Here is a 13,754-nt window from a genome sequence, read left to right on the forward strand (position 1 = left end):
TCCAGCAGGTGAAGCCAAAATCTGTCAACACCGAGCTGAGTACAGATAGGCAAGCCGAGGGAGCTGTCACGCCGTCAAAAACACAAAAGCGGTCGCAAGAAAAGCCAGGAGAGAGAACAGGAGGAGACGGCAGCAAAGCTCCCTAAATTAGACTTTAATAACAAACAGTCGCCAGATCAGGAACAAGCCCCTCGCGCTGCCCTCAGCGTGTCAACGAGCATGTAGCAGGTAAGCTAACCTTGGCAACAAGCGAGATAATGCTGGTCTAAATAATCGTAACGTTTGGTTATTTTGTCATGCGAATTTAAAGACAAGGCATGCATGTATTGTGTAGGCTACGTTGTAGGTTACTATTAAATTAATGTGTCTACCAGGTGGATAGCCAGCCTATGAATTATTATGCTAAGCTAACTAATAGCCTAGTATATGCTAGCTGTTCCTAGCATCAGATAACCGTTATATTTACATATTTTCGGTTGCAGGACTAACGAGTCAGAGTCAGAAACATTCAAGTTGGTGAGTACAAGTGACTTTTTAAGGGGATTTTGGGTGTCCGACGGGCCGCCGTGCCCTTGTTTCTAATGTTATTTTTTTGGAGTCAGGTGGCTGTTTCATTGTGTGTGTGTGTGTGTGTGTGCGTGTGCGTGTGCGTGTGTGTGGTTAACTGTGCGCGTGCTGCTGTAGCTGGCTAGTTTTCGTGATATGCTGTTGTTTGTTGATAAGTGCAGTGGTTGTTGTACTAAAATGCCTGAAAAAGTTTGCGGTCATTTCAGCAGACAGTGAAATGGAAAGCTGCTCTGCTCTCAGGTGCTTGTTGTCAAGCGTGTGAACTTTGACTGTCACAGCACTGTCCATGCTTTCTCTTTAACCTCTGTACTCTGCAAATACAATAGCACATTCTCACTTTAAAATCCAACACAAAGCGGGTATTGTATATGTACGCTTAATTGTGTTTGCATGTGGAAGTATGTGCTTATGTGTGTGTGTGCTTAGTAACTAATGAGCCCCAGGGCCCGTCATAATACTAACTTGATACTAATCTACTCTTAGACATGTCAAAGATGTTAGCCAGTTTTAACTTGAGTCAGCCAAATCAAGAGGGTATTTTCCAAAATCACTTTGTGCAAAATTCTCTTTTTCTGTCAGACATATTTGCTTGCTGAGCTCTGATGGAAAGTAAACAAAAAAAGATGTCTTAAAAAGCTGTGCAGCTATCCTACAGGAAAGCAAAAAATAATTAAAACAAAATGTTTTTTGAAAATAATAATGGTGCAGTGAAAACATAGAGCTTCCTTCCCAAAAACGTTGTTGTACAAAAGCAACAGTACTTGCTGAAACACATTTCATACACTGGCTTCACTTGCATTCACAACAAAACTACTCAATCATTAATCAAGGGGATTAAACTGACTGACTGCAGGTTTAATAAGATGTACAGCTGCAGCCCTGAGCCAGTCTCCTGGTGCCGCTATATGGCTCATTTGTCCTGTTCCCAGAGCAGCCTTCATCATAAAGCTCAGCCCCATGCAGAGACATGCTCTCACTGCCAGTAACACTCGCTGCTAGTCAGCTGGAAATAAGACAACAACACATGCAGCAGGTCACACTAGGTCTGCTGGGTTATATACAGTAGAAACAGAGGCTCAGTTTGTGCCAGATGTAAAGCAACAGGCAGACATTCACATGAAAAACAGCCAGTGGGCGACGTGAAAATGTGAATGCCAGTGTTTGCAATTTGATTGAACATAGATCTGACTGTAGCTATAGTCCACGATTTTAAGATCTGGGGTTGTTATCTGTTCCTATTGCACAGACTGAGCTGGGAAAGAAAGCTTTTATGTGCTCTCCTCCCTTCACTTGGAATAGCCTCCAAAAATATTTGAAATTAAGAGAACCGGTCTCTCTGCCTGATTTAAAAGCTTGCAGCATGTTGGAATGAACATTTGGGACTTGTCATTTTGCGTGGGTGTTTTAATATTTCCACATCTTGTGGTTTATCTTCTATGGTTTGTCATTGTGGTTGTTATTTGTAACATTGCTGATGCTGCTGTTTTGATCAGGTCTCCCTTTAAAAAGGGCTTGCTAATCCAACGGGAGTTACCTGGTTAAAATGGGTTAAATAAAAAATTGAGAGGCGCCCAGCAGCTCATATATTAGAGGCTACGTCCTTGCCACAGAGGCTGCAGGTTCAATTCGGCCATTTACTACATGTCATCCTCTCTCTTGCTCCCTTTCGTGCTGTTTCTAGCTATCCTATCAAATGAAGGCAACAAGCTACAAAAAATAAATTAAAATAAATAATTAAGTGTTTGGTTTGTCCATTTGGGGCTACTTTAGAAACATAGTGGGGTCTTCAGTTAATTTTTCACTAAAGAAAACAAACTTTTTAAGGTAATATTCATTTTCTGCTAAAAAATATCCCCCTAATTCCTACACAGTGACTCTTCACTGTTTCGGATCATCTTCAGCAGTTTAAGTGCAGTTTCTTGTTAAAGTTGCCTCATATCAGCAAAAAGCAGTTGACAAATCCCTCTCACATGATCACAAAGAAACTAGGGCAAAGGCGTACATGTATTCATGTATGTCAGTGAATCCAGAACGCAGCTTGTTTGAGACAAATGTGAGGATGTTGTAGACACACAGTTTCGACTGGACAGTGTGAAAAGGGTCTTTTGTGAACACATCGTCATGCAGAGGTGGGACAGAGACGAGGTATATGTAGAGGGGGCTGCCTGCCAAGTTTGAGGCTGGTTTACAGGTTGACCAGCAGGGCATGAGAGCGTCTGTCTCTAACAAAACATCCAGGTGCAATATTCACACCTCTGCTACAGGATGGCTCTGTAGGGAAGGGGAAGGCAAAGGTCACCTACTGGCCTAGCTCTGAGACACTACCAGCCTTTATACTCCTGCAGAGCTGAGGGTCCATGTCTGTAAACACACACACACACACACACACACACACACACACACACACACACACACACTCTCAGGCCCATGCATGTATCACTATTTCTATTCCACCTCATTTACGTTGCACAACAATCAAGTAAGATTAGCTTCAGTGGTTTTTCACAGCCTTTAATTGTGTTTTCGTAATAAAAGTGAACTTCTTCGCAGTCAAACTGGCTGTTAGGGGGGAACAGCTTAAATTACACACCAGCCCACCTGAAAAATGTGTGCAAAATGACGGATCTGCGTTGAAGCATTGGCTTTCTACATGTACTGTATGTATGTAAGATGACACAGTGATTGATGATTTGTTTGCAGCACGGCTCTGACACTGGTGTCTGTGGAGAATAAAACCAAAGCTCATGTCTGGTAAACAACTAACTTCACAACTAGTTGACAAAATTCTGTTTCTTTACATGACAGTCACGGCTCTTGTGTTTAGTTTGGAAAAAAAGTAGCACATAGGTCACTGAAAGACTTGTCTCTTCTGTCAGGAATATTTGTTAAAATCACAATCACTTGCGGGCTTTAGCATCTGCTTTTATTCTCAAAGCTTGTGCAGAATCTATATCTCTATTTTTGCATCAAAACTATTCAGAAAACATAATTGGCAACGTCAAGTGCATGTCCAAAAGCACTGCTTGTAGCTCTGTCCGTCAGCTTTGACTCATTGATCTGCTATCTAAGGTGTCAGTTTGTAGCAGCTTAAAAGAGGTAATGTTAAACTCGTGATTGAATAAAATGTATTGAATGGATCCAGCAGCATACTAGTTGAGGTATAGGTTTCAGCTATAGTGGAGCTTTCTCCCCATGGCTTTCCTTCAGCTGCTTCTAGACTAAATAAACCTCACATCAACACAGGATGGAAAGGTCTGTTGCCTGCTGAACAGCGGAGACTCACTGTAACTCCAGCTCCAGTAAAACCCAATAAAATCTATTTTGGCACCAAGATTTCAAAAAAAGAACAATCTTTTTGAGGGATTGTTATAGTGTGAGGTAAATGACACAATGAATGGTCGTCTCTGAACAGCTTCTTCATTGAGGAAGGTCTGACTCAACTTTTATCAGCTTTTCTTTATTCGAATCAGAAAACATGCACATTGTTGGAGGATTCATTTCTGTGCTGATATGCTGAGTGCCTGAGTGTTAACTCGTTTTCAAAATGAATTAACACTTACTGTTAATTTACTGATTTACACGGCAGTATAAAACAGAATATTTTAGGACATAAAAAGCGTGCAAAATTTTAGGAAGCAAAAGACGACACTCAAGGTGTTTTAAATTGTACAGTGATGTTAAGGAAACATTGATAAGAAGCCTACAAAATCCTAATATAAAGTTTAGGAATAATTTAAAACTTTTTTTGAATTTCTGAGACTACTGCATTATCCCTGCAAATGACAAGCGATATAATCATATTTTACATAAAAAACTGACCTTCCTTCAAGCTATATCAACATAACAAACAAACTTTTGCAGAAACACTGAAATAATCCCTATTTGTGATTTTCACATGCTATTTGCAGTTTGTTTTGATTGACATCATAATCTGTAACATTCTTCACTTTTAAAACGTTAAAAACACAGTATCTTTAGCTTTTTATCATGCAAAAATGTACTTACTAAATGCGAACAGTAACAGCAGGATTTTTCAGAAGGTTTCCTTTTTCATAAAAGTTTCCTCTCTGTACCTTCCCGCCTGCAGTTTTCTCTTACTTGCATGCACACATCACTCTCAGCCAGATGTTCACCGCCCTCAGGTTCTCCACATGTAAGTACACACGGCTCTGCAACAAGCTGCAGGCTGCCGTCACTTTTAAAACACTCTCTCCTGAACACGCCTGCAAGTTTGTGGTGTCAACTTACAAGGTAAACTACTGAAAACATGTTAGACATGAGAGAGAAAAAACATCCCATCGGGCTGCTCGCTTTTCTTTGTCATCTTTAAAATCAGAAAATTTTAGTGAGCAAAGTTGGCAAACTGTGATTCAGTTTATAATAAAACAATTTAAATTTGCCCCAAGTCGATGTTTATTGGTGTGGTTGCTGCACTGTAAAATCTGACAAGTTGATCTTGGAAACCGATTGCGTTGATAAAGGAAAACAAATATAATAACTATAAATCTTATATCAAATCTAAACATATCAAGCTCATACATTTTTTGCAATTTGTTAAATTTCTCCCCTGACTGAACTGACCTTTACAACCACAGAGAGTGATGAGCTTATTTTATGACTTGTCTTTAGTGTTAAATGGACAGTTACCCCCAGAATCAAAAATGCATAACCTATTTTTCCTCTTACCTATAGAGCTGTTTATCAGTTGAGATTATTTTGGTGTGAGTTGCCGAGTGTTGGCAGTACGTAGATGCATGCTTACGTCTGAACAGTGATATGGTTGGCAGGTGTAGTTCAATAGAAAGAAAATAGTTACTACGTGAAACTGCTCACAACAAGGTCCGTGGATTATCTGAGTATCTTGAGTCATGATGTCTGGAAACAGACATTGCTGTTGAGTTTTTCAAATGTATTTTTTTGGTGCTTTGAGCACCAAAAGCCGAGACTAGTTCCATTATGTCGGAGAAAAGGCAAACAAATCTAAAGCCAATATCGCCAACACTCTGCAACTCACAACATAATGATTTAGGTTGATAAACAGCACGACAGGTAAGAGGGTGAACTGTCTCTTTAAGCTTGTCTTAATTTTTTCACAAAATAAAGAGTGACCTATTGTAAGCCTACAATTTGTGATACCTGCTGAGTAGCATCAGAGGCAGGGGGGACACTCAACACTGAATTTCCCAAGTGAAAGGAGCTGAGTGCTTTGACGTGGGTTTCCCAGTCAGCCATGTTTTTTGGTCTAAAAATATATCTTTTACACAAAATTTATTACAAATTAGCCTTACGATTGTTAAGAATTAGACAGCTTCAGGCAACAGATCAACTGATTCATCCACCTGAAGTGTCTTTTAGTTAGATAAAAGCCATGGTCAAAATCTGTCTCTTTGTGAAACTGTCCTTTTTAAAACGGAGACAAAAACACCCCTGTTTTTGTGCCACTGAATCAACCAACACTTTCATAACATGTTGGAAATGTTGGCCCACCAGAAGAAGCACATATGCTGGATTAAGTTATGACCTGCAAAAATCGAATGATTGCAGGAAATCATTCTGATGGAGACGGGATAGTGTTATTAGTGTCATGCATTGTTGTCTGCTTCGGCACCATTGTCAACACTGCCACCGGATGGTGCTAAAGTAAGATATTTTCAAATCCTCCACATCGACGCTTTAAATTTTAGGCCTTGCAAACTATATTATTCATAGTTAGTATGCCAGCTACACAAGTGGGTTACATAATCTCATCATCACAAACCTCAGTGGCATTCTTTGTAATAACCCCAATTTATTGCACCACTAGTGCACAGTTATGCAGAGCATAACTTATGTCACAGTTTTCTGTCAGAAAGAGACAACGTCCACAGTATTAGATCATTTCAAACAGTTATCTTAAAAAAATGTTTTTAATTTGTACATTAACCCTCTGAAACCTGGATTGACATCAGTTTTCTTGTGCTGCGTTCAGACGCCTTTGCAATCATTTAAACTTTCAAAATCTGAGCAAATTGGTTTGCTTGCTTTGGAAAAACAAACCAGCGACCATTTTCAGGTCATTTCCATTTGTTGTTGTCTCTTATTTTTATTCTTCTAATTTTTATTTATTTTTTTGCTAATTTTTGGGCCATTTCTTCTTAAGTTGCATATTTCCCTTTTCCCATGTTTTTAGAAGAAATGACGCCAATTTGCTCAGGAATCTTAGGGTTATTGTACTTTTATGGGCAGCTTTAAATCCCAGAAATACAGAGCGAAAAACTTTAGAATCCATCTTATTACAATATCATATTGAGATAAATTGTCTCACTATCAGTATTGACAGCTAATAACTCTTATAATAATTCTTCTGATTGATATTTTTATTACTACTGTCTGGATGATGTTGGTGTTATTTACACATCCTCAAAAGATACAGTGTTTTATTTTGTTTCTTTTAGTAGCAGAAAGCAGCATCATGTTTGTGTGTGTGTGTGTGTGTGTGTGTGTGTGTGTGTGTGTGTGTGTGTGTGTGTGTGTGTGTGTGTGTGTGTGTGTGCGCGTGTGTCTGTCTGTTGTGTAGTCCCATGTGTGGCTGCTGGTTCATTTGCAGCACTCTCCCAGGGGACGAGTCCCTCATGTTGCTGCGTCTATTAGACCCTCCCCTCTCCTCCGTCAGTACACTGCACTGCTGCCTCTCTACTCATTTGCACTGGTTAGCATTCATCTGACTTGTGCTATTGTGAATTTTAATGAGTGTTTGTGTTGGTGTATTAGTCTCGCTTCATGCTACATGAAGTTTAGATTATGTATAATCTAAACATCTATTCTATCTATCATTCTATTTTTTAAATTCCAATCCCCGAGATACATAATGAGTCGTTTGAGTGAACTGTTGCGTTGGAGAAGCGTCTGAACAGTGAGCACTAAACTGAGTGTGAATCACATCCTGTCTCTGTTATATACGCAATGTGCCTTTGAGCCGGTATGGTATAGCGGACATACTGATGATGTTTTAAAGACCTGTTAAAGCAATTTAATAATGACTCAGAAGCACCCACAGAGTTAATAAATGGCCCCTCAGCATCTGGAGTGCAGCCTGGGTTGTAAAATGAAGCCAGACAAACAAAGTGACGTACACATTTTTTTCATATGCTTTTCACACAGCTTTCTGTACATTTTATATATTTAATTTAATTTTATTTTATTTGTATCGTCAACGAATACCACAAACAGACAAAAACCAACAATGAGCTTCTGCTGATAAGTATTTTTGTCTTAGCCAAAGCCTGAAGTCATTTATCTGTGCCATAGAGTTTCACTGTTGTCCAAAATCTATAAATTAATTTTGCTTCAGAGGACATTTTCTTAATGAACATGTACACTGTAGTTTATTTTGAGTCAGTTGAACATACGCAGCTGAAAAAAGTCCCTAACAAATGCATTAACTACCCAATTTTGAAAGATTTACATCTTCAGTAGAAATAAATAAACTTTGGATCAGAGAGCTGCAGATGGGGTGGAAATGTCTGAAGTACTGAAAGACTAATTGAGAACAAGTTCATTGGTTGTTTTGGTCTTTTTTATTAGATTTCTTTGATGAATATCTGCCCGTGCAAAAGTTTCACATTTTGGGAAATAAACGTATTTACTTTTTGGGCGAAGAATTACATGAAAAGATTGAATGTTAAATTTTAGACTCGAGCTTATCTTAGCACAAAGACTGAAAACAGGGGAAATGGCGGGAAAATTTGGACCAGGGCTAAACATACAGGTACTTTGCAAAAAATCAAGGCCTCATGATGTTTTTGTGGGATAGAAAACTGAAGATCCTGTAGATGTCAGTGGAATTTGACATGTGTTTGGATTGTAATTTGGACATGTCTGTATGTATTTCTTTCTTGTTAAACAAATGTTTGTTTGATAGTCGTGTCAAATCATTATTTTAAAGCCTTGCCTGAAATTCAGCGTTTGTGATACCTTAATAAATGAAGTTTGTGACTGTATGTCAGCAGCCTTGCAGTACTAACTGTCACCAGCGTCATTTACCGATTTAACACACTGACAGTGAATATTCGGGAATCTTATGTGCCTCAAATCTCAGTGTGAAAGCCTTGGTTAACATGCTAAGCGACAGCTTTTCAGCATTTTTACATGTCTGTCATTATGTGACAGCGTGTTTCCTTCCTCCAAAAGGGGGCGTGGCCTTGGCAATGACAAATAAAGTTGCTGCTCCTGCTTAGAGTAGTCCACAAAATAAAAAAAAACAGTAAAACAGTGATTTTACATTTTTACACTTTTTTTATGGATTAAACAAATGAAAAACAGGCAGAAAGTAAATGGATCTTTTTTTTTTACCTTTAAAACAAACCAAGTTAGCAGTATCCACCTATTTCCAGTCATTATGCTTCGCTAAGCTGACCAGCTGCTGTCTTTAGTCATTGGATGCACAGACATGAAAATGGCATTTTTCAGCTGTAGTCTCTGCATCGTGTCTTACATTGTTCAACGTGAAATATTCCACCACTAATTTTAGTAAAAACCCATCTTATAACTCAGCCCTGCCTGTTAAATGCTGACTGTGTTGTTGTATTTTAACAGCAGGTCTGTCTGGCAATGAGGAAATGATTGAATTAAAACAATGTCTCAGCTACACGATGTGCATCAGCACACACATGACAGATGGCATCTCAGGTTGCCAAGACAACTGAACCCTAATCCGCCTCCCTCTTATCCCCTCTGCAATGGTGGTGGTGGTGGTGGTGGTGGTGGTCGATAATTCAGCACAGGGCACCATGTGCTGTGCTACCACTCAAATTGGTCCCCAGGGCCCAGAGGACCCGAGGCCCATCAGATGGGGACACACTTATTAGAGACTCAAAAGTGTTTTATCACTCTGTCAGATTAAAGCCAATCTCATTTTGAGGTGGAATGAGCTGCGTTCATGTAATTGATTGTTTTTTGGTGTTGCTGCTGTTAGCCTGATATGTGCATGCATCCATTTTCTGTTCAGGTTTCAAATACGCAAATTGGTTTGATTTCTTTCAAAAACATAGGAAGAAGGCATGTATTTCATTTTATTATATTTTTCTGTTACATAATTTTACATATAAATGTATTATAAATATAGTTTTCTGGACATTTTTCTATTTAAAAATAAATAAATAAATAATAATTTTACAAAAACCAAAATATACCAAATACGGCCACTTCCATTTTGCACTGGGGACATCATTTGGAGTCTGTGAAGTATCGGGTCTCAGCAGTCACCTGTCTTATTCCAAGCAGCACCACTGAACGGCAGCCCAACTTTTGACTCACACAGCTGTCAATTATGACATCACAGCTCACTTTTATTGCATTAAATAACTAATTTTTAAAAACTTAAAACTTAAACGTCAGTATTTTAAGAACTAACTAAAATGTCAGAAACTGTCTTCAGAAAAAAAATGACACATACTTTGACCTTTTAGTTTGTCCCATATCCCATTTATTAACATGGAGTGGATGGGGTTTATGACCTATGCTGAAGCCAGCCACAAGGGGGCAATTGAAATGTTTTGGCTTCACGTTTGTCCTCTTATAGGCTGCTGTCATGTCCTCCATCTGGAGGAATTGTCTCCATGGTTACTTAGGCACAAGCGTAGAGACAATGAGTGCCTGTGTTACAAAGCACATGGAGTTTGAAAGATGTGTGTATTTACCAGGCAGGGAGTGTGTAATGAAGAGATGCTGAAGTGATGCTGAGGGTTTGTTTTTGGAGCTTGACTTACACTACAGACGAAAACTCAAGATATCTTGGCCTCCGCTGAGTCAAGTTTCACAATTTCTTCTTACAATGTGTCTCTTTTGAGTCCATAAACTTTATGGAAGATCAGTACTAAACTTAGGACAATTGCCATTTTTACCTTACCCTTGTGATAACCCCTGGGGTGTCATCTCTATGCTGTGCGATTTACCTGTGTGTGTGCTCCCCTGCTGCAGGCAGGTGATTGTTAGGGTAACTGGGAACACCTGAGGGTGTTTAAGTCTGTATGCAGCTGGTAGCTCTGTCTTTGCTGCTGCAGCTCTCTGTCCATCTTTGGTTTGGTTGCTTAAGTTGTTTGTTTTGCTTATGTGCTTCTGTGCAACACCTGCAAACGTTTTCCACTCATGCATCTATGACCACTGACTTCCATATTCCACAAACACTAAGATAAGCTTTAATTTGGGGTAATGTGGTTTGATTTGATAAAGTAAATATCTTTTGTTCTACTTTGCCATGGTGTGTCTTAGGGGTGGGAATGATAAGGGGCCCTATGATACGATATCACGAGACTTAAGTCACGATACAATATAATTTCAGTTTTAAATGTTTTGTGATATGCAGAGTGTTGCCATAACATATATTGAGAAATATTATGAGTTATTACCTTTTTCAAATGCAAATTAAGCTATAAGAACACTTTAACAAACGTTTTGTCTAATAAGATAGCGTTATTAGTGCATTCATCTCACCTCAATCTTTTTTTGCAGCACCAGCAGCAAAATGTATTTAGTAGACTGAAAATACAAATAATTTTATTATTCTAGTAGGCTAAAAAGTAGTCTAGTAGTAGTATGCCGAAATGTTAGCATCTTTATATTGTGATTGTATGCTGTATTGACCAAAGATTGGCCAGAAAATCAGCAAGAAATTGGTAAAAAAAAGTAACAAGAAAACTGTGAAAATAATTTTACAAAAGTTAAAAAAAGAAAATTAATTATAAATATTAATATTGATTAATAATTAAAAATAAAATTAAAATATAAATATAAATAGTTTTGTGTAATATAATTGTAAATATATAACAATTTGAAATTATAAATATAGTTTTCTGAACATGTTCCCTATTTTTGATCATAAATTATAATCTCCCGATGGCTTATTTTCAAGTCCTTTTTTCCTCATGTTTTACTAATTTTTTTGCAGCTGTCGGGACATTTTTTTTGTCAAGTTGCACATTGCCCTTTTTCCATGTTTTCAAAAGAAATCAAATCAATTTTGTCAGGTTCCAGAGGTTTAAATGCTTATGAAAGGCATCTGAATGCAGCACAACATGACCAGTGTTCATCCAGATTCTAAAGGGTTAACTGATTAAAAAAAAAGAAATATCATTCAAAGCAAATACAAAATACTTTGTATTTTTGCATTTTATTGAAGAAATGAAAATAATTTAAAAAAAAAAAACAAAAAAACACTTCCATCATCATATTATGCTCTGTGAGGAAAACCCCTCTGCCTTTTCCATCTCACAGGAATTGATTGTGATTTAGATCACATTAGCATGGTCTTAATTACCACTGATCATCCCCACAAAGCATTAAACACCTGTCTCACTGTCGCAGCCTGTCAGCAATGTGTGGCTGTGAGGCATTCATATAAATGACTAATAAATAATATGTCAGCCAGTCGTGCACATGACAAATGAATACTGGTTACCTCGGCTCAGGCTGGCAGGCCAGGGGTCAGTAGCTGCAGGGGAGACCTTTTCTTTAATTAAACTACCTGTCACACTGAGCGTCTAAATGCAGAGCCAGTCTGGAATCATAACCAGGAAATGACTGGGCTATACCTTTGAGTCTAAAGTATAAATGTGGGAACAAAGGAACCTAAACAGATTTATTCATGCTAATATGTTGCATAAATTTTGCAGTTCACTATACTATACAGCAAAATGGTTTTTAGTGAGTGTAAAGAAATGGCAACCAGAGGGCAGCATAGTGACTTCATCAGAAGCTCTTCAAGCCAGACTAAAAAAGGAAACAGGAGGAGCCATCTTTACTTTTAATGGAGTGGGGTGCAGCCATTGTGGGTTTTTTATGTATCTGCTTTTAAGTTAAAAAAATAATAAATAAATAGAAAGATTGTTCAATTCATTATAAAGCTGCAAACAGCAAATGGACAGATCTTTGATGGGAACCAAAAAGGAATACCTGCATTTAAAAGTGCATCTCAGCACCTGTATGCATTTGCAGCTCCATGGTTACCTGAAAAAAGCTATACGCACTTCAAAACCCTCAGTCAGATGTAGAGAGGGCTCTGCTGCACCGGCAGCTGCCTCACTGTCATTCGTCTCTCTGTCACTGCGATCCCAATCACTGGGATTTTAACAAGATTACCGGGAGCGAGTGGAAGCAATGGAGTACCAGTGTAATGTAATTATCAAGTGATGGAGTGCCTCAAACAGCTGTATTATCACTGGCCAGTCGCTTAACCCCTGTCAACACGTGAAGGATCACACCCTCACTCCCTGTGTGACAATGAGCAAACGTTCATCAGCAGTTATGAGTGTAAATGTGGGTTGATGTTTTCATTAATTTACAAACAACAGAAGGGTGGATGGGTAGTCTTCTGTCTTTGTGTCTATATATTTGTGTGACATAATGAATGGGGAAAAAAAGAAATTACTTAACTGTTGAGAAAATCGGAACCTTGAGTCCAGACACAGTCTGCAGGATCACTCTTTCAGCCTCAAACTCGTTAAAAAGTTTGGTGTGTGCCATCATGTTCCTGTAAAAATGCAAGTGCAACAACTCCCTTAACACCCGCAGGTGCAACACACCTGACCGTGTGGTCCCAGAGTGTTGCCTGACAACCACATTTCTCTTTTTGCCACTTCCCTTTCACACAAGTATCCCAGTCTCCATAGCAACTCACCTCAGTTTTAGAAACATGGACAAAAGACACAGGGGAAAAAAAGAAAATCAGGCAAGGACATACACCAATAATACGTGTTGACGCACATTAATAATCAATAGAACATGCACACATGTACATTCAGAATCAGGTGTACGCAAATGTTACAACAACACCTACTTCCACTATTTAGAAATTATTAAAAAAACACAGGAATTATTATTTGGATTTTGATAATGTTTCATTGCATCTTGTCATTTCGTTGATTTAATTTCCTCAGTCACAAAGGAACTAATATCAACGTCACTGACATGTTTGCACATCATTATGACATCACTCCAGCCTGAAAACGCCTTGATGAAATGACTAGTATTGACTAGTATAGTATAATATTTTTTATTAAGATGCTTCGTCACCTTAACAGTCCAATTTCTTGCTTTGATAAATTCTATAAATGAAGTTTACAGTTGATGTTTCATATGAACTTTTTCTGAGTCACTTCTTTATTTCCAACTCTGTTGGCCTAATTCCGCTTAATTCATTTGTTATGTTACAA

The 13,754-nt window shown here is 38.3% G+C and overlaps 1 long non-coding RNA gene across 2 annotated transcripts in view; it reads left to right on the top strand.

The window, feature by feature from the left end:
* The window catches only part of LOC148190396 (uncharacterized), a 25,348-nt gene continuing 11,594 nt past the window's right edge, over positions 1–13,754 (top strand). For both annotated transcript variants that reach the window (XR_015776469.1, XR_015776473.1), the window contains exons 1-2: positions 1–228; positions 483–516. This is a non-coding gene — a long non-coding RNA (uncharacterized LOC148190396). The remainder of the gene's footprint in view (positions 229–482; positions 517–13,754) is intronic.

This window comes from Plectropomus leopardus, chromosome 1 (genome assembly GCF_026936395.1).
Source record: "Plectropomus leopardus strain MGB_pleo_1.0 chromosome 1, ASM2693639v1, whole genome shotgun sequence".
Lineage (NCBI taxonomy): Eukaryota > Metazoa > Chordata > Actinopteri > Perciformes > Serranidae > Plectropomus > Plectropomus leopardus.